This window comes from Podarcis filfolensis (assembly GCF_964270895.1).
Source record: "Podarcis filfolensis genome assembly, chromosome: 1".
Lineage (NCBI taxonomy): Eukaryota > Metazoa > Chordata > Lepidosauria > Squamata > Lacertidae > Podarcis > Podarcis filfolensis.
In genome coordinates, this window is record NC_139604.1 from 91,555,803 (window position 1) to 91,580,051 (window position 24,249).

Here is a 24,249-nt window from a genome sequence, read left to right on the forward strand (position 1 = left end):
ACTCTCTTTTATCTGTTTCCTCTTCAAGAAGCTAGTGCCTTTACATCCAATCCCTTTTCCTACACCTGCTTAGGCAGCTGGCTATTTCCAGATCACTTCCACCAACTTTTCTGGGCCTTAAAAACTATTCCAAGATCCGCTTTAGCTTCAGTATGTTGTTTTAAATTCAAGGTTCACACAGCAATGGCAGCAACACACAGGCCACGTTCACACATCAACAGTAAGCCACTTACTGTGAATGAGAAACATGCTCCCCAATGACTCCTGCTTTGCTGCTTCCCCGGGAAGAGCTGGATAAACAAACCAGAAAGCTGCAATTAAGCTGGACTTCCTGTTACATGTGCAAGTTACAATCACTTGTCAGTCTTGAACCATGTCTCATCGTTGGCTTGCAGATTATGGCTTGCTACAGAGCAACAAACTACAAACCCCAGTTTGGACAAAATGGTTGGTTTATCCCAGTTGTACCAGGGGAGGAGCAAAGCAAGAGTGATGGGGCAGAACATTCATAGTAAAGCACATTAAGACCAAAAACCTGGCTTCTATATTGTTGGATAGGGGGCCATAGTTTGTCAGGCAAGTACAGTCATACCTTGGTTCTGTCAGTATAGCATGAGACTCTTAATTTCAGGGTCATGGTTTCAAGCGCCACATTGGGCAAAACATTCCTGCATTGCAGGTGGTTGAACTAGATGACCCTTGTGGTCCTTTAAAACTCTACAACTCTACAATTCTATGATAACCCTGGCATGTCTAGTTCAAACAATTTCAGAAATCAGGAATAAGCAAGATCTCTGCCTCAGGGACTCTGAAGAACTGCTGCCAAACAGTATACAGATGGTTCAATAATGGCCTGATCAAGGACAAGGCAGATTCATGTACTAGCGGGTTCAAAAGTTGGAAGAAAAAAACCCCACAGTTACTAATAGTTAAGAATTTAGGTGCAGTCCTGCTGGATCAGACCAAAAACCAATCTAGCCCAGCACCCTGGACCAACCAGAAGCCTATGGAAGATCTGCAGGCAAGGCAACAGGTCAACAGCCTGCCTCCATTGTTATTCCACAGAAAGTGGCATTCAAAGGTACAGCACCTCTGATCCTGGAGGTAAAACAAAGCCATCATGCCCAGAAGCCATGGATAGACACATTTATTTGGTGGCGGAGAGATAAAGCTAATTCTCTTTTAAAGCCATCTAAGTTGATGGTCATCACTACATTATGTGGCATTCATAGTTTTAACTATGCATTGTGATGAACTAGTATTTCTTTTTCTCAGTACTGAACCTTCCACCATTTAGCTTTATTGGATGGCCCTGGGTTCCAGAATTATGAGAGAGGCAGAACAAAAAAAGCACTTTCCTGAGTCTGGGATCTGCATATAATCTGAAGGCACAGTACCACCTTCCTGAAGCTAAGCAGTTCAGGGCCTGATCAGTGTCTGGATGGGTGACTCCTTGAAAAGCACATGTGTACAGCCTTGGGTTCCATGATGTCAGAAAGGTGAACTACAACATATAAGAAAATGAAATAAATGGGACAAATAACAAACACACACAGTTTTGTACACCTCTTTTTGTATAATTATCTCACATTTATATGCATTAACATTTCCCATACTGTAGGATTGCCATAGGTCTGGAATTTCCTGGACATAGCCAGGAAACACTGTTCAGATTTTGCCGAATTTCCTTTAAAATAGCTTTACAATTGTTTTTTGAGATTTTGCAAAAAAAAAAGCTCAGTAACTTTTGTGTCTGGGTTTTCACTTTTTGAAATATGGCAACCCTACCATACTGTATATCTTTCTTAAAGTATCCTTATTTAATGCACAATGTAGGCGCTTGTTATGTGGAGTCAGTTTTTCTATCTGCCCTAAGGTACCACCCGAGCCTTGAAAAATAAAGAAGAAAAATGGATCCCTTGTCTTGGCTATTTATTTTTTGCCTAGATCATTCTATTATCTGCCTGACCAACCAAGATCCATATGTGCTAAGGAGGAAATGAAGCACCCTAATCTGAACTACTCATCCAAGGTACAACAAGAAAAAGCCAGTTTAAGAAAAATATTGTGGCCTGATCTAAAATATCTGAAGAACTGCGACAGAAACCAATAAAAGATTCTTATGGAGTACCCCACAAGCTCCCATTTAACTATGGAAGCATTTATATGGGTGGCACAATGTAAAAGGCATCTACCTGAACTTCTAAGCCAAATTGTAGGGGAAATAAACAAAGTCAAGTTTACCTACGTCTGAATATGCTGCATATTTTACCTTCTAGCTTCCTTCTTGTCTCAAACATAACTAATTTTGCAGCATAAAACCTATCGGTGTGATCTAGATTTGGTACGTGGCGTTAACAAAATGGCCTTAGGAAAGGTCAGACGGAAGGAGGTTGCCATCCTTGTCTTGTTGAGGTTCATGCACACCACGAAGCTGCCATCGATAGCGACAGATACTGCTGAGAGCCAGGCAAGCCAGTTAAGGTAAGCAGTGCTCACGCATGTATGGATTAATTATAACTTGGCCAAAATCAGTGCATACCCTCTTGTCTCTAAAGCCAGCCTCCAGCCACATGGTCACATCAACCCAATTAATGAAAACCACCCAATTCAAGCTTTGTGAATAGCAGGCACAATTAACATTCCTGCAGGCTGCCTTGCAAACCAGCCTTTTCCCTCCCACTCACCACCCACTGCTCCCTGAAGTGGGAAATGACAGCAGAACAGCCCTCCTACACACTGGTGGTTTGAGTGAGGAATAAAAACTGCCTTCTGTGTGGCAAGAGTCCCCCAAAGAAAAAAAATCCAGCATTTCTGCAGAAAAGGGGTAGGGGAACCAAACAGGAAGGGGAGAGAGGGGAAAGAAGAAATAATATTTAATCATGAAGGAGGAAAGAAAATGGTTTCTAAAGAGAGAGTGTTAAGCAGTTCCACCATACCAGCAGTGTCCCTCTATCTTCCCATAAGCAGCAAAGCATTTAGAAAGTCTTATGATGCAAAGGGAACTGAGGAAGGAAATGCACCCACTGAGCACGTAGGAAAGTGGGTCAGAAGCCACCCCCATTGTAAGGGACTAGAGCAATCTGCAGCCCCTCCAAGCCCTGATCTGGTTTTTCCTGCCATGCACTGTGTCAGGGAAAGCAGCACAGGGCTGTGGAGATAGGCATCAGTACAGGCTACATGAGCCTTCCCCCACCTGGGGCCTTCCAGATGTTTGGGAGATGGTAATCCAAAACATCTGGAAGGCCCCAGGCTGGCGAAGGCAATGCTGCACGACAGCTAGACCTACAGGTACTCCTGTCCTTATTCAGAAGTGACACAAACCCTGATGGCTTGTGCCACTTGTGGAAGCGTGCATAGGCTGCCCAGTTTGTGGACAGAGAAGCTAAGGTCAAATATTCAGTGGCTTTGCACAGCAATTAATGCTTGCTTTTAGAAAAAAATTGCTAAATATTTGGATTTAGAATTTGTGAAGGCTGGCAAGCCTCATTACAGAACTGATGCACCACCTAAACCCATAGCTGTCAACTTTTCCCTTTTCTTGCAAGGAATCCTATTCGGAATAAGGGAATTACCTTTAAAAAAAGGGAAACGTTGACAGCTATGCCTAAACCTTCAGGTAATCACTGCTAACTGAACTAATCTACTTGTGCTCTGGCTTCTGGGCCTAGGTAGGCCTTAGTTTTCACACATGCTCCCTCCGATTTCCCTTTCAGCGAGGACAGAATGAACTTGTGAGCCACTCGTTTTCCTTGTCTCGGTCACCCTGGGTACCTTGAGTGGGATTTCCCCATATCAAAAGCCCCCAAACGGTCTTGTCACTAAACCACACCGACTTTTACAAGTATGACAAACTTGGATCGAACTATGCTGCCACAAGACTTGTTTACCCCAGTGTTACAAAACCAGATTGCTCTTTAGTTGTTTCAGCAAATGTCACAGCTTTAGAAAGAAGAGTGTAACTGCTCCACCCGCAGTATCATCTACTCTTCTGGTCTCTTAACACAAAACGTATGGGCTTCGCCTTTATTTATTCTTCACTTCAACAGCACCGCTGCCATTCCTTTCAACTGCTTTAATATGCTCCAGCAACTGGCATGTTAAGAGACATATTACAGTGGTATCAGAGGGTCAAAGGAGCAACATATGTGACTCAGAGGGTGGCTTTCGGCCAAGTACTTTCACAGAAGGGCCCTGTGCTTTTAAAGTGACATGTCAGTGCAAACTCTGGTCTCCTGCTTCCCCATTTCCTTGTAATAACTGCTTGCAAACCTTAGTGCAACTGTTGGTTGTTTATTGCAAACTTGGCCTGCGGCTCTTATTTGGAAGAACTGCGAATGGACAGTGTTCTTCAACAATAGACAATAGAAGACCCTGCACTTGGCAGTAATCCCTGCAAGAAAAACAACACTGGAGTGTGTGTGTTTTTAAGGTGTCATTGCAGAGAGGGGGAGGGAGTACTTATTACAATGTCTAGGTGCTGTTTTAGAGTTTGGAAAGATATTTTGGGAATGGCCATGATAAAAAAATATTAATCCTGATAAATCTCACCATTAATCCCTACTTAATAACCAAATCAAACTCTGTTTATGTTGCATGAACAGGAAGGTGGTGAAACTTCTCAAACCAGCAGCTGCAAAGAGAGTTTGTTAGGGTGTGTAGCAAAGAAAACGGCATGCAGAATACAATGGAAAAGGGAAACTGCACACACCTGGAACAGGGCAGGTAGGCTGGAGATAAGGCCTCCTACAGAAAGGGGAAGCAGCACCGCAGATTTTATTTCAGCAGAACTCAATTTGTTGCATTTGTTTTGTCTAACTACTTGATGGTTTAGAAATCGTTCTGACAAATGAGATAGGGCTCACTTTAGCTTAAGTATTGCTTACTGTTGTGAGAAATACTAGTAATTTGAGCTGGCTGGTGCATGGTCCAGCAGGATCTAGAGAAGGTAATCTATACAATCATGACACAAAAGTACACATTCGTTCCTTTTGGAAACAAGTTAGTTGCTAACGATTAACGGAGCTGTTAACTAGGCTATTTCTGGCTCTCCTCTTTGGAACTGCCAAGAAGGTAGTTGCTACCAACAGAAAGCAGTGTTTACGTCAGCCATGCAGGAACTGCAGCCGGCCCTGGAGTTGGAACAACTAAACATGGAGTTGGCCAGAAGTTCTCCTCGTTCTTGTATTCCCAGAGCCAAGACAATGCTGTTGCTGCTTGCACCAAGAACAAAATAAACTGGCATAAACAAGCTAAACTATGGAAACTAGAGACAATTCCCAAGCTTAAATTTGCTTTGTTTCTGCATGGCGGTGGTGGGGAGCGAGAGGCAGGGGAATGCAGCCTTTGCAGGAATGCAGGAGAGTATTTGCACGGCAAAGGTAATCTTTGCTCCCTCTTGGACTTTCCACTTCAGTACAAAGCAGTATCTAGGCCAAGAGTGAGAAGCAAGGCAGCTTTAAAGCTTTTACACTGTACGGTGGATCAGAATGTGAAGGCTATGCAGAATGGCTACTGACACAGGGCCCCTCAAAGTGGTAACAAAGCCGTAACAGGAGGTGAAAAGGGGGTGCAGAGATCTGAATCTGGGGTTTGGTGTCGGGTTGATCAGCAGCTTTGCTCATTTGCACATGCTTTGCATGCATAAGGTCCCAGGTTCAATCCCAGGCACTTCCAGGTAGGACAAGAAACAGAAGGAAACTCTAGTTATTGTCTGTCCACACAGACAATGCCAGGCCAGATGGACCACTGCTCTGGTTCAGTATCAGACAAATTCTTATGTTTCTGTCTCCTCCACTGAAACCAGGAATCGTGGTGAATAAAATCAGAAAGGCACAAGTCAGGACTGCCATCAGCTGAATCTTAACCCAGCCAATTTTTTTCATGTTATTAATATTCTGAATAAGAAAAATGATATAGGATAAATGTATCTGGTCACTTTAATTAAATTAAAGAAGCAGTTCAGGGTTGATTCAGCCAGACCCTCTTATAGACATATATGCCTCTCTGGATACATCAGCCACGAAATCCAAAACTGTTTTTTTGGGTTTTTTTAATACATGGCTACTGATTTAAATCACAGGGGACCTGAAACTGAAAGGAGGCTTGGTAACAAGAAGCTTGGAACTTATTGCAGAGATTTGACTTCCTCAGAGAAGACACAGTTCACACCATTACTTGCACCAAAGAAAGGCAAAGAAATGGCTGAATTCTTCCGATGGTTCACTGCCATCCTACATCTCATTGTCAAGCCATATTCTAAAAACGCAGAGGTTCTGCAAGCTCAGCTTCTGCCCCTTATAACTCAACATGATGACAAAAGCTTACACATTCCCAGCACTATAACTCTGCTCCGCAAGTTCTGTGTTGCAAGCTGGAGGTAGGCAGAAGATGAGGAAGAGGATGTTTCAACACTTCAGGAAGTGACAGCTACAACTGCAGCCAAGGTTCCCGTGCCATTTTTCTGGGTGGTTGTTGTTGTTGTTTTATCCAGAGAAGTAAGTTTTCAGCCTTGCTCTTGACCAAATCAAAACAAACCTATAGAATCTCACTTGACGCCAGGAGTGATTGCCTCCTGGGGGACTATTATTACCAATAACTTAAACTCTCATCAAGATGCACAGAGGAGAAAGTCTCACAAGTTGATATATTTCAAACCCTAAAACACCTTGTAGACTGCATACCTTGGTAAAAACCCAGACATAAAGTATATGTATACCTGATACAATGTATTACATCTAATAAATACAGTATTTCCTTGGTAATCTAGAGTCCAACAGTCACATTCTGCACACACTGACATTTTGGAAACTTTTCCTAGGATAGGAAAGCCCTATATGGATTTCACTCTAGTAGTCCAGTCAGTAGTCAAAATGACACTGTAAATGGAGCAAGTTTCACAAGCATACTGTTATCTGCCATATCAAGGTGGGGGAAAATGCTTCTGGCCACAGCTGTCACAAGGCAATCAACAGTAGCCCAAAGTCACACATCTCCAACAAATGAAGAAGCCGAAAGCTTGGCTGTTAACATCTTCCAGCTGCTTCTCCTATTACCGCAGCTTCTTTGGATTCAACTCCAAGTCAGTTCACTTTTCATCCAAGCACTTAATAGCCACAGATTTAGCAGAGTGCAGTTCCAAAAACTGGCCACCTCATACAAACCAGGAGAGGTAAATTAATACAGAAGGTAACTAAGCAGTTTTGACTTCCACCATTTTCAATGCAAAAGGACATACACAGATCTCAGAGAAAAAAGCAGGATCTAAAAGTGGTTCGGCTGGATTGTAACTATAATATGCTTTATTAAAAATGAAGTCTTGAGGCACCTTAAAGACTAATAAATTTATAGTGTTCAACTTCCATGGACTGGAATCCACTTCATCAGAAGCATTTAGCATCGCTCTAAATTGGCAAGTATATTAGGGGTGTAAAAATGTGAAGAGTAGGGTCAGAGGGAAATGAAATGCCAAAATTTTAATACAGTATAAGGTTTTGTGAATGGTAAAAGGTAAAGGACCCCTGACAGTTAAGTCCAGTTGCAGAGGACTCTGGGGTTGCAGCGCTCATCTCGCTTTACAGGCCGAGGGAGCCAGTGTTTGTCCGCAGACAGTTTTCCCGGGTCATGTGGCCAGCATGACTAAGCCACTTCTGGTGCACCAAAACCAGAGCAGCGCACGGAAACACCATTTACCTTCCTGCCGGACCAGTACCTATTTATCTACTTGCACTTTTTGGCATGCTTTGGAACTGCTAGGTTAGCAGGAGCTGGGACCAAGCAAAGGGAGCTCACCCCGTCGCAGGGATTCAAACCGCTGACCTTCTGATCAGCAAGCTCAAGACGCTCAGTGGTTTAGACCACAGCCCCACCCGCGTTCCTTTTGTGAATGGTAGCAGAACATTATTTTACATATGCTTAAGCTATAATGTACCTGCCACACTCTGTATTAGTTCTCCTCTGCAAAGTGTCAGTGTGGGGTCTTGCTGAACACTGTACCAAAAGCACCATTGATCAGCAACAATTGTAAACCCCCCTTCAGTGCAGCCCCTGACCAACATAATGGCATCAGGTGTACGACAAGTGGGCATGGCAAGGCTGAGACAACCTCAAGGGTCAAATGTTCTAATGTACCTTATTAGGCCCACACGCTAGAGCTTCCCCAGCACTGTCATAATAAATGCATTCGTCTTTAAGGTGCCCAAGACTTTCTTGTTATTATTGAGGCAATGAACTTACATAGCTACCCCTCTGAAAAATGTTGCATTAGGAGTCAGCTGCAAAAGCATTACATCCAAATGTTAAGTACTTCACTTTTGCAACCTAAAAGTGTTTAAGACAAAACAAAATTATCCCCATCTTCATAAAATAAGAGGAATAAAGTGCATTGGAAGGATAAACCCATGGTTATATAATGATGTAGTGGCAGGGATATGTTATATAATCTAAGAATAGCACTCATATGAATCCTAACTGATAAAGGTCAAAGAGAGGGTAAACACCCACTTTCTAGTTACCTATATAAATTTCCCCCTTTTACTTTAGGCATTCACTACCTGTTCTGACAGGCTGTGCAATGACAGAACAATACAAAGGTTTTGTAATTTGTACTTTATAGATCTGTCCTTCAACATTCTACTTGGCCCCATGCAAGTGACCAAATTTTACAATGTTCATCTGCATGGTCGATAGGCCAGGAATAGGGTAAATGGTTTTGAAAGTTGCCAGCATCATAAAATCTGAAAATTAAGTTTCCACACTGAAAGCTTGATGAGTGCATTCTTGTTCAGAGCCTTCACCGAATGCAGTTTTGTTGTTGTTCTTACATTCTAGTCTTTGTTATTTTTAACTATCGGCATCAATTACAGCTCCTATGTGCTCAAGGCCAACAACAGTCTTTCTGTGTATAACTGCATCAACTATGAGATGACTTGCATAGCAAGCCAGGCCACAGTGCTACAGGTGAGCACTCCCACCTCTGCACCTGATTCACAGTTCCACCAATGCCCAACAATTGTGGCCTACAGAAATTATTCTTATCCCGGAATGGATTTTCCCCTCATGAGAAACTAGGAACATTCATACCACATTCCTGACTATTTTGAGATTATATACTAAGAGCTCTCTTCATGAGATCTACTGCAGGGTATCCAAATACAATCAAGGTTAAGAAATAATTTATTTAATTTTTAAAAGTCACTTGTTAAATAATACTTTAACGTGTTTTTACATTTCAGTTATAATAAGTATTTTTATGGTTCCATTTTAAACAAAGCCAACACAAATGTTAAATTCGAATCTTATCATTCAGCTTATGCTTCTTTAATCAAACAGATTTGCAGTTTGCTTTTCTATGGAAACAATTAAAAATAATGGAGAAAAATAACTGATTTTCAAGCCAGGAATTGTAAATGTAATGAAACAATTCATGCATTACAGTAGTACCTCCAGTTGCGGACGGCATCCGTTCCGGAGGTCCGGTTGGATCCCGAGGTTTCCACAACCTGAGGACCGCTTCTGCATCCTACAGTCAAATACTTCTGGGTTTCGCATCCTGAAGTTTACGTAACAAGAGCTACTACTGTATATCAATTATTACAGCAAATTATTAGTATTTAGGACACCAAGCAGTGCAAACATTTACTTTCCATCTCATGGAGAAACACTGTTTTGTCCAGCCTTTCCTTGCAACATTTCCTTGCCAGAGGAGGGCAACCAAAATGGTCAAATGCCTGGAAATGATGCCTTATGAGGAACGGCTAAGGGAGCTGGGCATGTTTAGCCTGGAGAAGAGGAGGTTAAGGGGTGATATGATAGCCATGTTCAAATATATAAAAGGATGTCACATAGAGGAGGGAGAAAGGTTGTTTTCTGCTGCTCCAGAGAAGCGGACACGGAGCAATGGATCCAAACTACAAGAAATAAGATTCCACCTAAACATTAGGAAGAACTTCCTGACAGTAAGAGCTGTTCGACAGTGGAATTTGCTGCCAAGGAGTGTGGTGGAGTCTCCTTCTTTGGAGGTCTTTAAGCAGAGGCTTGACAACCATATGTCAGGAGTGCTCTGATGGTGTTTCCTGCTTGGCAGGGGGTTGGACTCGATGGCCCTTGTGGTCTCTTCCAACTCTATGATTCTATGATTCTATGATACCCACAATCCTGCACACGTAACTTTGCACTGGCTTGTGACTTCTCTTCAGTCTTGCATCCTTGCAACTGTACAGACACTTGAACAAAAATCTAATAATTTCACAGTGATCCCTCCCCCTCCTTATCTCTAAACAGAAAAAATTGTGCAGCACAAAAGACATGTGGGTTGCATGACCAAACATTTCGGATGATGCTCATATAAACTGGTATATAAAACTTTACCAAGTTGCAAACCAATATGCTTTCATTGTTACAGTAAACCAGTTAGTATGCATTCTTGGGCAGGAAATGCACAAATTAGAAAAACCATACACTTTGATTTAAATCCACAACGAAATACAAGAACAAGGTTAGAGAATACTGCAGGGCCAGACCTAAAAGTCATGTGGACATGTAGAGAGCAACAGTCACCAAAAAAAGAACCCAGGACAACACATTCAGATAGATCCTGGAAGTGTACAGGGAGAAGAGACAGAGTGTTGTTGCACCCAAATCAATTCCACCGACTCCAAATTTATAGAGATGCAAGACTTGTGTTAACAGCCCACTATCCTCCTTCATCAAAAGTTACCCTAATGTCTCAGCATCTGGAGACTTCTGTGCCATACAAAGGTTCCCACAAATAGTGCCAAAGCACTCTACCAGTACATACATAGTTGCATGCCTTCTGCCATTCAGGCCCCTTCCCATCATCCACATAATAAGGCATCCTGTCATCAAGTTCATTCTTTAGTAACCCAAAGCCTCAAGCCAGCATAGTTTGCATAATTTCTGAAGACAAAGGAACAGACTAAAAAGTCATTGCAATCACACCCATGGAGGGATAAAGTATCTCTTTCTCAATCCCAACAAGTTCAATATAAAAGGTTCAGCAAGTTACTAAGCGTGCAAGAAGTAAATGGTTCACCTCAGTCTGCCCAGGACTACTGTACTGAACATAGCCATCATCAACTTGGCCCCCTCCAGGTGCTACGGACTACAACTCTGTGCTGGCTGGGACCAATGGGAATTGTAGTCTAAACTATCTGGAAGACCATGTTGGCAAAGGTTGAATTAACTTATACTAAGCTTGGAGACACGTTTAAGATTTCAGCAAAGCCACTAGTCGTCTTTTAAACAGATTTCTGCATTTGATTACATTGCCCTGGCAGTCCAAACAAGGTGATAAAGTTCTTAAGAACAGTGTGCACATATCTTAAGCCTAGGAAAAGATAAAGGTACCCCTGACCATTAGGTCCAGTCGTGGCCGACTCTGGGGTTGCAGCGCTCATCTCGCTTTATTGGCCGAGAGAGCTGGCGTACAGCTTCCGGGTCATGTGGCCCACATGACTAAGCTGGTTCTGGCGAACCAGAGCAGCGCACGGAAACACCATCTTAAGCCTAGACAAGAATTAATGTGCTTGAAGGCCATTCTTCAGGCATATCCTTGGCTTCCTAGTGTTTCTATTTCTGGAAAATAAGGGGTCTTGACTTATTTCTTTAGTGTAGTGTTTTTCCAAATTTCTACCTTCAAGAAACCCTTACATTTCCACTGCAACATGTGTGCAAAGGATCCCCTGCAATTTTGGCATGGAGTGTGGCCAAATCACTTGGGCTAACCCATCACAGAGGAAGTCAAACCATGTGTAGTTCCTGTATTGCTTCAGCCTAAACTGTGCTATTTACAGTGGCCTGGAAGCAATCAATGAACTTATCTGTGATTCTGAAGTCAGCCCTAGGCAAAAGCAAACTTTATCGACACATCTGCACACATGAGAGACATTGCACAGGAACAGGCAATACAACCACCGGGCAAGGCATGAAACCCAAAGCTTAAAAAAAAGGGGGGCGCATTTAATTCTGTGTATCAGAAGACAATACCTCTCCTGTATAAACATGCAGATTCTCTTGAGATAAGACCATCTAAATGAGCCTTTACACAAATGTCCCCAAGAAACATACTTTTGCTGAAAGCTGTCCATCTCAGAGCCAAAACACAACTACTAGAACTTGTAGGCTTCTGATTAAACTGCATGTTGGAAGATGCGGGACAGATTTTATTATTTTGAAGTGCTTGTTCACACAGTGCATATCAAGAACTACTAGCCAGGATAGCTATGTCCCACCTCCGCTGTCAGAGGCATTATGCCTCTGAATACCAGTTGCTGGGAACTGAAGATGGGCAGAGTTGCTTGGGGGTTTCCTGCACTAAATAGGCAACTGGCCTGATCCAGCAGGCTCCTCTTATGTAGGATGCAGCACTTGTCAAGTACAAGGACCTATTATGCTCCTCTAGTTAATAGCAAAGCTCTCTCATTGATTTCTACAGGAACTAGAACAGCTTTGATGATGTCACCTGCCAGAACTATGGCCATACGCCCTGGCAAGTCACCACGACTGTGATTACACATATCTTTCAACATTGCTGCCACTTTTGCTAGAGCGGCTGGTGGATTGCAGGATGAGATCACAGTTCTGGGACCCAGGAGTCACCTGGACTTTAAACCACCACCTTGACTCCCTTCACATCCCTTATCTCATTCTCTAAAAATTTATGAGCACACTGGGACTTAGCTGCCCGTAGGAGCACATTCTACAGGTTTGCTAGCCATATGGGCTGAAACAAGTGGGGAATTTAGGAACTAAACCACCGTGTATTAAAAAAGAGTATCTCATTCTGCAACCCCAATGCTTGCAAAAAGCATGAGATGCAGGAACCATCTTACACAAGCACAACTTTTATGCTTCCGGACGGGAATGAACGGCTGCTCTGAAACTCGCAGCCCCCCCCCTTCCCCAAACTAGTAAATAAAGACTTGCGGCCCATCTCTGCACGCGCGGGGCGGTGCACGTTGCTCTTAACAAAATGGAAAATCTGCACGAGAGAGTTCCAAGATTTTGGCTTGTGTGTGTTTGGGGGAGGGGGGAAGTTGGCATTGCAATTCCTCGTTAAAATAACTGTGGTAGCCAGGGGTAGGAGAGGGGAAATCGGAGTGGGGGGGGGGAGATAAGGCAATCTTGCACGACTTGCACCCTCAGACACAAAGCATAGCTTAAATTCCACTTCGGGATTTACCCATTAATCAGGAGCAAAGGATTAGGGTGAATTATATGCGGCGGCGACCGGGAGGGTGGGGAGTGCATGGAGGCAGCGTCGTTTTGAAAGCGCGACGTCTTTGGTCAGAAAAATGTCCATCTCATGACCAGGAGAGCGAGCGAGCAAAGGCCACCCAAATCACCTCTTTCCACTTCTTACTCCCGTTTAGAAGCTGCTCCCATCTGACAAAGGGAACGTTTTGCAAAACACACACACACGAGAGGGAGAGAGAGAGAGCACTCCGCCTGCGTCTCATTTCCCGGTTCTGAAGGGAGGAAACCTCCTTTCCGCGGCCGCCCCTGAGCAGCACCGAACTGCGTAGCTGCACAAACAAGAGTGAGGCAAAACGCAGGGCTCGCAGGAGGCAGACAGGCAGGCTTTAAAGAAAACAGGAAAGGCAAGCCAAAAAAGTTCCCCCCAAAGCCCTCGATTCGCCCTCCCCACTCTAACTCTTCCATCCACTCCTTGCAGTATTTATATTGCAACAAATCTAAATATATATTCCACGGCTGCAAGCACACAAGCACCCTTTCTTCCCCACGCGCCGCGGCTTCTTATGGTTTCCAACACCAGCTCCGCGCTGCAAAGAACAAGCGGAAGAAAAGCAGAGGCCCTGCTCCGGACCGTGCAGACGTCCCCCCTCTCGCTTTCAAACTTACCTCCTTGTTCTCAAGCGCCAAATAAAAGCCAGGCGAGTTCCCATCGCTCTTCTTCGCTCCAGTGCTTCTCTGCTGACGGTTTAAGTGCCAAATCCAAAAAGCAACAAGCGACTGAGGAGGAACAGACCTTCCCGCTACCCCCCCCCCAGCAAGGCTCTCTTGGAAAGAATGCAGGAAGTTTCCTTGCAAAGATCCCGTGCACAAGTTGTCAGCCTGCTCGGTTGCTGGCTCTCTGCGCACAAAGTCCTGCAGTATTTGCTCGCTGCCGCCCGGGATGTGGAGAGCCCCGGTTTGCTGTTGCTGCTGCTGCCCTCTCCGCCGCCAACCGCACGTTGCAGTGTCAGGATTGCAAGTCTCTGAGTCACAGGATTTGAGATCACAGCTTGGGGAGCAGAGCGGTGGGGGGGGGGGAGGAGGAGGAGGAGGAGGGAAGAGAAGCTCCTTAGCTACGAAGGAGGCAGCAACTGCAGCAGCAGCAGCAGCCACAGCCACAGCAGAGAGCGCTGGCTTCCCACCCACCCGTCTCCCCGCCTCCTTCTGAGAACCAAGAGATTGCACAACTCTCAGGAAAGGAAATTAGGAGCAGCCACCTCCTGCAAAACACATATGCCCTGCTGCAACAGAAGTAAAACCAGCTCTTCCACTTCATCAGCACAACTGGCTCCTGCTCAGGCTCCCCCACCCGGCAGCAGGCCTAAGCCACGCCCATTTCCTGTGGCCATATAAGGCAAATAAAGTTGTTTTTTTTTTAATGTATAATAACCACCCCATGTAACTCAACACTTTCGTTCGTGCGTGCCCGTCTGTGGCTATGAGATGGAGAGAGCGGGCCCGTCCGTCCAAAAGGTTCGGTTGCCAGGAAGATCCAGTTGCTCTGGCACGCATTGCTAGCATCTCGATGCAGCTACAAGGTCAGGGGGAAAGAGCCTGATCACGTTACTGGAAACGCTGTTTTGCCAGGAATAGTGCTGACTTTTTCCCGTTCGGAGGGACGTTTACTTTTGCTCTCTCCTTGCTTTTATAGGCTAAGCCCGTAAATCAGGCTTGTGCGTGATTTTTGCATGGGGGGGGGGGGAGAGACACATCAAAACAAAAGCCCCAATTAAAGCGCTGGAAACTCACATTTGGGCGCAGGAAATGGAACGGGGCGCGGGGGGCGAAAATGGTGTAGGAGGGCCACCAATATGATTAGAAGCGCAAATTTCCCGGCTGCATCCTGAAGGGGTGCAGGCCGATACTAGGCAAGCACGTGCCACTTCGTTCACGGGGGTGGGGGGTTTAAGCCCAAGTAAATCTGCGCAGGATTCCCCCCCCACCGCGACGTTATTGCATGGGAATAAAATCCCCACGAAATGGCTTGCGCCCGATCCAGATTAAAAAGGCGTATAGGATTGGGCTGTCAGGATTTGCACAACGAGGCACTCACGCGCCCCTACTTGAACCAGCTACTCTAGAAAGTGCCACGACATTTCCTGCCGTTTGCACAAATGCAAACCAAAAACAAAATGCAGACGGGAAGGTGGGGGTGGGAATTGTCACCAAAAATGTGGGAAGCAGGAAGGGTGAGCAGCCCAGAGTAAAACACATCGCTGGATTCGAGTATCGAGAGGCCTCTGAGTTGCTTTGCTGTGACTCATCGCTTGTTCTTGTGCAACAGCTCCAGCTCCTTTATGTATGTGAAAGAAGGCTATTGATAAGCCCTCCCTTGGAGAGTTGTGAGTTCCGCAACTGTGTGGCCGTCTTCCTTTGGCGCCTCCCACAAATAATCTGCATCTCCTCCTCCACCACCACCACCACCGCATTTTCAGTTTTTATTTGCATCTTGCACAGCGCAGGGGATATCCATGCAACAGCAGCTTCCGTTTACTACTACAGCAGGAAAGAAACGTGCATTGCAAATGAGTGCAAGAGGAAGGAACAGTGCTATGGCAGAACAGGAAGGAATCGAAGCCCTGGTAGCCTGCTGGTTTCTGCAGCAGAAAAGGAAAAAGAAGAAGAGGAGGAACAGCAGCCTCATAACTGCTGGGCAAGAGTTCTGTCATGTACCATCTTGCAGAGGCATTCACCGCATTCCTCTTGCGGGGAAGAGCCAAATGGGACAGCCCAACACTTGCTAGACAGATGCCTCTAGTCAGGAGGAGATTTGGAAAATTCAAATCATCCAGCTACAAGCAGTGGTGCAAAGTAGCAGAGTTTAGGCAGGCCCAGGACTTGCCGATCAGGAGGTCGGTGGTTCGAATCCCCGCGACGGGGTGAGCTCCTGTTGCTCGGTCCCAGCTCCTGCCAACCTAGCAGTTCGAAAGCACGTCAAAGTGCAAGTAGATAAATAGGTACCACTCCGGCGGGAAGGTAAACGGCGTTTCCGTGCGCTGCTCTGGTTCACCAGAAGCGGCTTAGTCATGCTGGCCACATAACCCGGAAGCTGTACGCCGGCTCCCTTGGCCAATAAAGCGAGATGAGAGCTGCAACCCCAGAGTCGGCCACGACTGGACCTAATGGTCAGGGATCCCTTTACCTTTAAGTGTGAATTTGCCATAAGGTGACATACAGTATAAGGAGATGGCAGAACACAATAAGCTGCTGCTGGATCAGGCCAAAAGGGCTATCCATTCCAGCACTTTTATGGTCAGGCAGATACCCATGCGAAGCAACTGGTATTCATAGACCTACTGTCTCTGATAGAGGAGGTAGAACAATAGCCTGTCTCTAGGGTGGTCAACAGATAGACCACAATCCACCAGTGGGTCATCGATCTATTTCTGGTGGATTGCACAGTGTCTGTTGATAAGTTGGAGTCTTGGAAAGAATTTTGATTGGATATAGAAAAAATACTTTTTTTATTATTTAAGCTTTTATTGAACTTATTCAAGTAATACTTTTTGCTTTCCCTGACCACCACCACTGCTTACAGATAGATAAGCCTGCCAACTCAGGATAACCATTCATGCATCTGATACAGTGGCCTCTATTGGCCTTATGCCATAAGAAATTTGTTAGAAATTGCTTAAGTAAATAAATGACTTACACTGCCATCACAATGTCAAAACACACAAATGCAGCAGGAATAAAACATCCCACTAATTTATAAGCAGCAGCAATGATGTTTCAAAGCACAGCATATGATAATTAACCAAAACAGACTTTAATAAAAAATGTACGTTAACTTCTGTTCCCTAGGAAGGGAGTTCCAAAGATTAAGAGAAATCACTAAAAAGCCCCTGTCTCTTTAATATGCCACAAGACTGTTATTTCTGTATAGCACACTAATGTAATTATCCCTCTAGAAGTCATTTAGCACAAATGCATACTCAGGGTTGCCGAACACAGTTCAATTATGCTGTAATTGTTTAAAGATCTTGTATCTGCACCCTTGCTATGTAAATTTAAAACACCTCGGTGGACTGGGTATTTAAGTACCAAAAGAAAAAGGGGGAAAGGCAGGCTGCATACAAGAGTGAAGTCAGCCTACGGTACAGGGATGAAAAATCTGTGCCTATCCAGACATTGTGCAACTCAGCTCCCACCAGTCCCAGCTACCAAAGCCAATGGTCAGGGATGATGGAGTTGTGGTCCAACAACATCTGGAGGGCAATCCATTCTCCACCCCTGCTGTATAACCCAGTCCTGTCTTCTCTGACAGATGCTTCCTAGGCAGAGGAGCTTCCCAATCCTGTAATCTAAGTTCCTCTAACTGGTAATACTGGAGACTGAACATGCCACAAGGTACAACACAGATAAAGCATGTCTTTCCTTGTTGCACACACCATGTTTGCTTCTGGTAGCAACCCATGAGTTCACTGGTTCTTCATTAGACTTGCACGTCCTCTGCCTTAATATAATCCACTGTCACATAATAATAATAATAATAATAATAATAATAATAATAATAATAATAATACTGCATAGCTTTCAGATCTCAGAGTAAGGCATTTGTATATAAAAGCCTTTGATCGACTAGACTCTGGCTTCAAACACACCATACATTGAAAGCACACATCCACAAATAATCTGGGAACTTATTTATTAAGGGTGCTGGGAGTTGTAGCTCTGTGAAGGGTAAACAACAGTTCCCAGGATTCTTGCAGGGTGTGTGCTTTCAATGTATGGTGTGTGTGTGTGTTATGCAGCCTCTGCAGCCACTGCTTATAACCTCCCACAAAGTGAAATCAAAGAGCCTAGTGGCTCACATTCCAAACCAATGGAAAAACCCCAGGTTCCTGGAAAGGATGCCAAGGGTTTTCTGCTCTGTGCACATCTGGGATCAAGTGTTCAGTGTCAAATGAAAATATGAGACCCGCAGCATGATTCGACATTAATTCAAAGGGACTCTGAATGTTGTTAAAGACAATATGCATTTGGTGAAAACAGCAACATTGACAAATTACCAGCTATGATATCTCCAGCTCTACCATAATTCACAGTATCACTTGTGTTCCCTGGGCTCTTTTATTCAGTATGCAAAAGTGTCAAGTTTCAACACATGCAAACAGGATCCACAGAAAAGGCCTGTGAAACCACCAGCAGCCTTCTAAAGATACAATTAAGAGTAATTATAAGTCCTTTCTCTAGATAAAGCTTACATTTGCATGTAGGCTTTGTTCTTCTCATTGCTTCAATGCAGGCTTTATCACCAAAATATCCTCAACGTTTTTGGATAAGTGATATGGGGTAAGTGAGATATCACTGCAGTTCCCACTTAAAGCAGTGTTTCAGATACATTTATGGAAGGCCTCATTACACCATAATCCTATTTATACACTCAGAAGTAAGGCTTAAATGGGGCTTACTCCCAGGCATCCTCAAAGTTTATAAGCAGATTCCACATTTTTCACTGTGCAATTTTTAACATCTTGAAATGAAGAGAAACATACTTTTGAGAGAGCACATGGCTATTTCTTTAGAAGATGCACAATATATGCATCACCCTCCTAACACCCTCCATGTCTGCATATAGCCATCTTCTAGGCCTGCAAAGAAATCACTAGATGTTTGCTGCTCTGAGGGACATCGTCTGACTCAGGTCTTTTTGGACCTTTGTGACAGTGGCAGCTCAGGGGAGCAGAATATGCTTTAAACATTCAGGATACTGGAGATATTACTGTGTATCTTTCCTTGCCAACCAATTCAAGGAGAGTAGTGACAATATATGTACAATAAATCACCCTATGAGGAGGGGGAAAGAAAGGAAGAGGCACTGTAACATTTTGCTGCTCATTGCTATCACTTTCAGCTGTGCCGTAATTCAAATCTTTGGCTCTAGACACAGAGTGCAAAGCATGCAGTCCTGAGCCAGAAGAACATCAACAACATGGATATTTCTCTTTTTTTGTGGGGTTATATGTTGATGATGCTTTCCAGAAAGCTGTCACACAAATTTGTCTTCAGCTTTTCATGACTATCAAAACCTCTCAAAACAAGAGCTCAAATGATTTAACTTCAGCAAAAGCTTGCTGCAAGTGCCGGTGATAGCAGATTTGCAGCCCAGTTATATATACTTTTACTCAGAATTTCCCAGTTAAAGCAAGATACACCCCCCAAACAAGCCTGAGTAGGACTTCACCATTATCTTTGGTGCCGAGAGACTAGCACTCCATATTCACCAAACATTAATCAGTTTGTTGCACTGACAACAATGTTCTTTTTCTATTTCCATGCAATTAAATGCTTTTTGTTTGTTTGGCAACAAACCCATGGACCTCTGCAATAGTTTTCAGGAATTACCCACTTCTGCTTTGTTCACACTGTCACCCTTTAATAATTTTGTGTTCATCACATGAAAATTTAAAGCAACTCATGGTGACTTTCCCACCCAATACTTCTTGTGCAGGGTGCTCCTCATAAAGCACCATCACTGAATAGCAACACATTAAAGCTACTGCCCTGCAGGCCAAAAATTGTCTGATTAATTCAAATAAATTAACCATAGCACTTTTGTCTTGGGTGTTCACTGTGGTTTGTCAGATCACAATGCTATGATGACAGGAGAAGCTACATCTGGCAGAATTGTCTTTTCTGTTAAATTCTGAAAGGTAAATAAACACTTTCCTGACAGCACAGATACAATAGCAGAGTATTCTACGTTGAGGCCAAGAATATCCTGAATAGCAAAAATCTAAAGCTCCAGGATTTTGATAAAAGAGAGGCAGTGACATTTCAGTTGTCAAAGCCTTCACGCTGTGCCTGACTTGATAAAGTTTCATTGAAATATCTGCATTAAAAAGTCACTTTGGAGTAGGTCACTATGTCCTGCCAATTTATTAGCTCCCCAAAATAGACATGTTGAGTAACTAACCATGCCACTAGACTTTCAGATCCCTTCTGTTTAAGCAACAACATATGACTGGAAAGTGACTTCAATTATACTAAGCCTGCAGGCGTGGCCAAACTTGGCCCTCCAGCTGTTTGGGGACTACAGTTCCCATCATTCCTGACCACTGGTCCTGTTAGCTAGGGATGATGGGAGCTGTAGTCCCAAAACAGCTGAAGGGCCAAGTTTGGCCATGCCTGTTCCACAACGCTCTTAAGAAGTGGCACATCACCCCCAAAAAGTTGTGTCATGTAATGTTCAAGTTGCTCCTATATAAAAACTTAATTCCAATATTGATTTTTTCCCCTCCCCACTCTTTAAATACTTAGAATACATCATATTAGTTTGTTAATACAGTTGTACCTTAATTTACAAACAGAATCCGTTCCAGAAGTCCGTGCAACTTCCGAAAACATTCAACAACCAAGGAGCTTCCTGTACTCAATTGGAAGCCACGGAAGCCACGTCAGACGTTCAGCTTCCAAAGAACATTCATAAACTGGAACACTCACTTCCGGGATTGCGGCGTTCGGGTGCCAAAATGTTTGAGTCGCAAGGCGTTCATCAACCAAGGTATGACTGTATTGCTATTAATGACTTGGCCATGAAACCTGCAGCCTAGAAAGCAGGTGATCCTCTGACCGGGTTAAAGCTAAGCTGATCAGTGCCTGAATCACAGGGCCACATAAGCTGCTCAGTGGCTTCAGATGTTATAGAGAAAAGCTGCCAGCACAGTCTCCTCTCACAATTATTAAGAGGTAACATCTACATGATAAGCAAATGCGTTGTGAGTTTCACAACAGTTTATTTTAAAAAAAAATTAGAGTGGAGAAGGTGGCAAGACAAAGGCAATTTTTATTTATTCTACAGTCACTTGTCTGCTCTTAATTATCCACAGTAGCTTTCCTCTCCACAGAGGTCCAGCTACATGTTTGCAAGGACACAAACCCCATAGGAAAGCTTGTGGGAAGAGTGGAGAGAATTTAGAAATTTAGACAGGGATATGGTAATAGGTGGAGAAAGAATTGATTGATGCTTCTCTGCTGCAACTTCTCTTATCCTTCAGTTCTCTTTTTCTTTCTTTCTTACTGGGGCTCTCTTACACAGATTTACATCTAATGCGCATGGAGCCCTTTCACGTAGCGTTGTTTGCTTAGAAAGTCCAAAGAGGCTCCTGCACAGGAAATATTATAGAATGCAGCCTATTCTCCTCTCCTATCCAAGAAAACATTTTCAACATTATCCTCCATCGTCAGCAGACAATGGAGGAAGAGACTGCATAGGGAGCTGCAGGTCCACGTTTGTAATATCTGAAGCTGCTATGAGTTCCTGAAAGGAGGGATAGGATGCAAATGTAGAAGAACTGCGAAGTCTTCCAGTTTTTATTAATGTCAAATATTTATCAAGAATGAGCAAGAAGACCACTGAGTCTCCAAATCACATTACAGTTTTGCTTTTCTGTATTTTCTTGTATAAAACTTAGTTATTTTAACACTTCTCCTCCTCAGTTGTTTTAACACCTAGGAAAAGAAACAAGTGCAACAGCTTGAGGACTTTTATACGTAAGATAAAACATGAATGCAAAATGCCCAGTCGATATATAATCAGCATACATTAGTCTTAAGATTTGGACATTGTGTACTTAACAACTCTAATGCACTCTGTCATACAGGAGAAAAACTGTAGCTCAGTAACAGAGCGTCAGCTTTGCACACAGAAGCTCCCAGGATCAACACCCAGCATCTTCAGGCATGGCCTTGAGAGATCCTGCCTGAAACCCTGCAGAGCTGCTGCCAGTCAGTGCAGGCAGTATTGAGCTAAATGGACCAATGGTCTAACTCAGTGAAAGGCAGATTCCTATAGAGGGTATGCCACTAAGTTGTCCTTGGCGTAAACCCATTCAAACTAATAGATCTAAATTAGTTGTTTATTAATTTCAGCAGGTCTACTCTAAGCTGAAAAATGATCTATATTCTATAACATAAGAAGAGCCTGCTGGATCAGGCCCAACAGCACATCTAGTCCAGCATCCTGTTCTTGCAGTGGCTGAACAGCTGCCTCTGGCAAACCCCCAGCAGAACCCAATCTGAAGAGCACTCTCCCTTCCTGTGGCTTCTAGCAACTGATATTCAGAAACACCACGATAAGATGATTATTTTACAAGGTGGTGGTAAGATAAAGGAGACTATGGGTTGTGGCGCTCATCTCACTTTCAGGCCGAGGGAGACGGCGTTTGTCCACAGACAGCTTTCTGCATCATGTGGCCAGCATGACTAAACCGCTCTGGCGCAACAGGACACCATGATGGAAACCAGAGCGTATGGAAACTCCATTTATCTTCCTGCCACAGCGGTACCTATTTATCTACTTGCACTGGCGTGCTTTCGAACTGTTAGGTAGGCAGGAGCTGGGACAGAGCAATGGGAACTCACCCTGTTACAGGGATTCGAACCGCTGACCTTCTAATCAGCAAGCCCAAGAGGCTCAGTGGCTTAGACCACAGCGCCACCCGCATCCCAAGGTAGTGGTGACCTATGATGGCACTGGAGAGACAGTGATGGAAAATGTATTTTCCATGTTGCTGCCACCACTGGTGGGTATGTTTAAACTAAAAGGTATCAAGCACACCATATAAGATAATAGCCCTCCCCCTCCCCGCATGGGTGCTATCTAGCAGTCCAGGGCCAGGCCATACGAGATGCTTTGATTCCTAGAATTAGGCATCTCCTCATATGGGCAGCTGGACAGTCTGAAGCTCTGATGAGAGGGAATCTTAATGAGTGCTCTAGAGAGAGGATGACGGAGGACCTCCTCCCCAAGCTTCGGGTGTTGCTGTTGCCGCCACTCACACAGCTGCTTCTGTGCACAATTGAAAGCCAACCATTAAAACCCTGAAAGATTTGAGACTGTGGAAGCTAATGTAAACACCTGTTTCCATATGAACCTTTCCTGCACACTTAGGTCATTGGGAGAGAGGCCTCTGCTTCAAGTGCCTTAGGCAGCCAAACTCAAGAGGCTTATTAACCTCTTTCTTCCAGGGGCAACCTGCTCTGTCCATTACTTTTTTATTCCCTCAGCTTTTAGTTAGTATTAATACTGCTGACTAATGGGCTATAATTCTTGGCTTGTTTTGAATAGCTGGATAGAAGTCAACTACAGGTGCAGGGTATACATTGAACTAAATAAAGACGACGCCAAAACATTCCTTGTTCTTTCTGTTTTAAGTTTAGTTACATGGGGATTTTAACACTCAAATTAGTTAACGCCCCATAGTAGAAGCATATGTACCAATCTGAGCTGGAATTTGAAATGCACACCTCCGCATAGGTATTTTTCCTGTTCTCTTCCAACTCTGTTAGGCCACAGATGTTTATATTGGTTCTAGCCATGATACAGAACTAAGTCACACAAGTTGCACAAGTGGAATTATTTGAGAAACGGAACAGTAGGCTCCCTGAAGGAAGTACCTGAACCTACCAAGAAGGCAGACAGGCAAGACATGCAATTCTGGGGAATATCTGCCTGGAAAATAAAAGCCCAAGGGTTTCTGAAGCAATCTAGCTGCCAGAACAAATAACACATCTGTATCACTGTTGCTAAAATTCCATAATTCAATTGCACTGCACTGCACTGCACTGCAGATGTTCAACCAACCTGCTTCAGTGTCTAGATTTTGTGGGTGTGGGGATCAACTATGTGCTAATTATTACATGTACTTGCACCTTAGTCCCAGGCAGTGCAAAAATGTAGCTCTATGTTCTGATGCAGAATTTATTTAAGACCTATTCATGCCTCCTTCCCCAAACAGCATTAATTTACACCCACATTAAATACAGCAAGATTCACACTGCCCCCTCAGTGGGGTTTAATATTACTGTTCTTTCTCCGTGCTTCTTATGCAAATAAAAGAAAACAGTGACTATTCCATAATTTCTTGCACTGAGCAATTGGCAAACTACATGTAACATATATACACATAACAAAACCTTGATTTCCTTTTTTTTAAAAGCCTTGGCAGAGGCGGATTTAGGGGAGTGCAACTGATGGACCCACAATGGGCA

At 43.9% G+C, this 24,249-nt stretch overlaps 1 protein-coding gene across 4 annotated transcripts in view; it reads right to left on the reverse strand.

The window, feature by feature from the left end:
• MIDEAS (mitotic deacetylase associated SANT domain protein) overlaps window positions 1-24,249 on the reverse strand; it is a 73,479-nt gene that overhangs the window by 40,042 nt on the left and 9,188 nt on the right. The window contains exon 1 of one of the 4 annotated variants that reach the window (XM_083606306.1): window positions 13,882-14,549. The exons of 2 other annotated variants lie outside the window; for them this stretch is intronic. The gene's annotated coding sequence lies outside the window, so the exon portion shown is untranslated. Of the gene's footprint in view, window positions 1-13,881; window positions 14,550-24,249 lie in introns of those variants that run through there. One more of the 4 variants, XM_083606305.1, reaches the window with a different exon arrangement.